The sequence below is a fragment of the Equus caballus genome, chromosome X (assembly GCF_041296265.1).
Source record: "Equus caballus isolate H_3958 breed thoroughbred chromosome X, TB-T2T, whole genome shotgun sequence".
Classification (NCBI taxonomy): domain Eukaryota; kingdom Metazoa; phylum Chordata; class Mammalia; order Perissodactyla; family Equidae; genus Equus; species Equus caballus.
This window is the reverse complement of record NC_091715.1, coordinates 117,310,671-117,315,014: the sequence shown is the minus strand read 5'-3', so window position 1 is coordinate 117,315,014 and position 4,344 is coordinate 117,310,671. Positions and strand designations below refer to the sequence as shown.

The 4,344-nt window shown below is 39.3% G+C and overlaps 1 pseudogene; it reads left to right on the top strand.

Moving 5' to 3' along the window:
- The first annotated feature begins 2,595 nt into the window (after positions 1–2,595).
- Positions 2,596–3,900, top strand: LOC100061500 (E3 ubiquitin-protein ligase Hakai pseudogene; annotated as a pseudogene).
- The last annotated feature ends 444 nt before the right edge of the window (positions 3,901–4,344 follow it).

Sequence of the window (4,344 nt, the reverse complement as noted above, 5' to 3'; positions counted from 1 at the left end):
AAAAGTAAACAATATTTCATATAAAGACATATACGTATGTGATTTTAAAAACTGAAAACAGCAAGAGGATGATGAAGACAATTCAGTATAGTCCTTCCCTCTCATGAGGGTGATAATGAATGACGGGTGCGGCAGAGCTTTCAAACGAACTGATAATGCTCTATTTATTAAGCTAAGTGGTAGATATATGGGTACTCATCTATTATTCTTTTGGATATATGACACAGTTCGTTATAAACATTTTATACACCAGCTTAGAAAATATATACTGAGAAGTAGTATTCAAACTGTGTTCCACTGAGCTGCCTAAAAGACAACTGTAAGAGGGAGTGGAAGGGGTGCCAAAGCTGTGCAAGTGTTAAGAAGACAAGATTCTGGGTTCCCTGACTCCGACTTCACTCAGGGCAGCTGCACTCTTCTGAATATAGAGGTTTGAAAACCACTTCATTTCAAGCAGGATTATTTTGCAGAAAGAATGGTGCACCGAGTCACAAGGTTCCACTGTACAGTTATGTATTTGTTTGCATGGTATTAGCTATTCGGCAGAAAGTCAAAGAAATCAAAGGTTTAATATCAGTAGTCATTGTCCACACATGAAAAATTCAAAACAATGACAAAACAGTTGTGAAATGACATTACACGTCAGGATGAGAAAACTGGTACCTACTTACATGCAACTTTTCAGGAACTCATCAATAACGAAATAGATAAAGAGAAGTAACTTTTCTCTAAGCTTCTGCCCTTGGTTTCTTCTTTCAGCCAGCTGTAAGCTTCATAATCATTTCCAAGATCAAAAAGAGGTCTGTCTTTTATTCTTCTTAACCCTACTTCTGCTGCTCACTCACTCTCTCGATCACTCTCTCTGATAAAATGTCCCATGTGGCTATATAATTTTTCTTTTATAAAGTGTGCCAGTAAACGTGAAAATTTATCAACTCCCTATTATTTCAGCATCACTCCAAATCCCCAGCATCAGTCATGGAATGTTATTGCAAAAATATTCTGACCTAGCTGTATGCTTCAGCAATTCCAGTATCTAAATGGAGAACACCAAACAAAAAATTTTTATGGCTTTTAATTTATTTTTCTTTTCTCTGTAGCCTTTTCAACCTAGTGCAACATCCCTGCTGACTTTGTCTTTTGTTTGGCAAAGGTCAGCTTTGACTGTGCCTTGGTGTTTCAGCAGAAATGGATAATCTGCTTAATGAGAGCAATTTCCTGCTCTGACCTACCCTTTAATTATTTTTTAATCATATATTTGGCATATTTGGTCATGGTAGTTCATCACTTCCTTTGCAAAGTTGCTTTGTAAATGAGAATGAGAGCACTTATTCTGGACAGTATGGAATGAAGCTATCACGGGCAGGGTGTGCCTCATTTTACAGTAGACATAAGTCCCCAAAAGATGAGCACAAATGGCATTTCTGTAAATCCAGCCTTATCTTTCCATAAACGAATATCATTTCTAATATGCTTCAAATTCATCTTTGAGTGATCATCAGTGATTATTTGCCCTTTTTTATTTTACTTAGGTCTCTCCTCCAAGTTATCAATGCTCTATAAAAACATCAAACATACAAAAGAATGTAATAAAAAAGCAAAATGAGAACTTTGGGGATATGGCAAGGCATTTTATAATGTTACTTACCATCTCCCTAATTTTGGGGGGCTTTTAACCTTGAACTTTCATTCACAGATAAATACTCATATATAAATACCATTATAAAGGATTCTGTATAAAAAAGAATTTTCAAGTCCTACTGGATGCCTTGTACTCAGTAGAGGAGCTACTCTATGCAGTACATCACAAACTAGTGTACCAACACTGAGGGGAGATATAGCAGCATGCTATAGGATTTGGAACATGTCTTGGCACAGCTTCCTGAGATTTCACTATTATTCAAAGACTTTAGGGGCAGGGAGAGATTCAACTAATTTAATTAAGTAATTAAAAGCAATATTTTTTGTTAAAACAGGCATTCATTCTGAAACAGGAAGCTATATTCATATAATTTTAAGGTAAAGTACACTATTCAAAGAAATATCTTGCTTTCAGAGGTACTTAGAATTTTGTCCCCTCACCTTTACACTTACAGTAAAGTTTACTCTTCTCTACCATTAGGGGTACTTTGGCAGTAAAGTTTGATAAGCTAGATCCACAGCATCACTGACAAGACGCTATTCAGTCTCTATTTGAACATTTCATATGAGGGGTACACTTTCACCTCAAAAAAGCAAAGCACTGCATTGTTCAAAAAAATCTTTAAGGGCAGGCAAGCCACCTTACCTGTCCAGAGCTTATCCCTTTAGGCACTACTGCACCTGTGTGCTCTCTCCCCCTCCCCCATTCCGGATTAATCTCTTTTTCCAATTAAAGGCTACTTTTTCTTGAGGCTTAAAGTAGCCTAAGCAATCTCAGCACTGATATTTCACATACTGGCTTTTTCTCCTTCTGCTTCTCTCCCTCACTGGAATTGCGGTAGGTGGGAAGAGGTCAAAGTTGGGTCAACCCGGTTGTACTTCCACCTCCTGGGCTCAAGAGGGTAAGGCGCATGCGCTCCCTAGGTCAGTGAGGTTGACTTCCGCTCCCATTGTGCCCTGCGCCAGCAGAATCATGGAGTACGCTGAAGGATTCGATTCTAGTGAGGGGGAAGAGTGGTTCGACCCTAGTAGGAGTGGATTGCTTAGAAATGAGCAAAGATCTTTTGGCAATCTTTTTTGGGACTTTCAGGTAAACATTGTAGGTGAAAAGGATGACACCACAATTCATTTCTGTGACGAATGCAAATTACCAATTAGAATCTACGGGCGGATGATTCCATGCAAGCACGCTTTTTGCTATGCCTGTGCTGTTTCCCGTGGAAGACAAGGTATGTGCTCGGCCTGTGGTAATTCTGTGGCGCGAATTGAGAAGCATAAACAAGGTTCCCTCTTCATGTGTAGCGCTGTTCAAGGATGCAAGAGAACCTATTTGTCTCAAAGAGACTTAGAGGCTCATATCAACCTCCGTCATACGAGAGCTGAAAACCCTGTTGCTCGTACTTAATTTGAAAATGTTCATTCTGCGTAGCGTCCGACCGCCAACTGAAATCTCTGACCATTTTATAATGCCGCCAGACAAGCATCGTATGAACCAATGGAGTATATTATGATACCACCACCTCCTTTGCAACATAGGCTGCATGAGCCGTATAATCAGCCACAGGAAGATATTCGTGCTCCTCCAGCAGAATTAATTGTCCGTGGCTTCACGTCTGCCTCCTTCAGTGAGTCAGGAAATTTTTGTATTTCAATAAGAAAACATAGCAATTTAATAACTGTCACTACTCAGAATGACTCATTCAGGTGCTTGAGAACCACTGCCTCCTGCCTCTACATCTGGTTACCATCATCTTGAAAATCCGGGTCAACCAGTAGTATTGAACTCTCGTCATATTATGCCTCCACAGCAACATTCTGTACCACACTACCTCCTCCACTACCAATAAGCCATCAAATGCCATGTCCTTCCTAGGCCGCAGCTATTTCTCACTTGATTCATAGCCAAGCTTCAGGTTCACCAGTGACTTCTACTGCACTGCCCTCTCCATAGACATTATTGCTCAGACGCCACCTTAGATGAAATATCTTCCTCCAGGACCTGCCCCACCTCAACAGGGTAGCCCACCTATGGGCACACACCCTTATCACCATTATAATTTTCACTCTTTGCCCCAGTTTACTGAAGATCAAGGAACTCTGAGCATTCCATTTATATAACTGGGGGAAGTGAGTTATGGTATGTGACCTGCACCCAAAGGGCCATCCCTTCCTCCATGAATCTAGGGTCTGCCTTCTCAAATTCCACTTCTTGGACTCCATCATCCAGATCAGACAAGATATAAATCATATTACCAATGATAATTGTATTTTGAACCGAAGATATGATGAGGAAAAAAAAGTAAGTATCATCAATCTTCTAATTAAGCTTTGACTGTTTGGGGAAGGAAAAGCAACTCTTACAGAAGTGGCTATAAAACACCTAAAGTCTTGTCTCTTAAAATGGTTTTAAACCTTGATCTTAGGAAGGATTTCAAGTACTTTAGTGTAATGTAGATAAGTGGCTCAGTTGAGCATAGCTATACTATAACAACTTTGTTCCTCTAGTGGTAAATTGACTCAGAAGTGACTGTTTGCAATATTATTTCCTGAAAAAAAAAATGTGTCCCAGTTTCAAAAATGGTGTGTTTGTTAAATGCAATGTTTAGGGATTTTGTGATATATTTTGTTAACCTGGGTAAAAGGAGTAAATTTCAATACGGTTGTAAAAAATAGTAAGGCATTTGTACACAAACCTATTTCCCT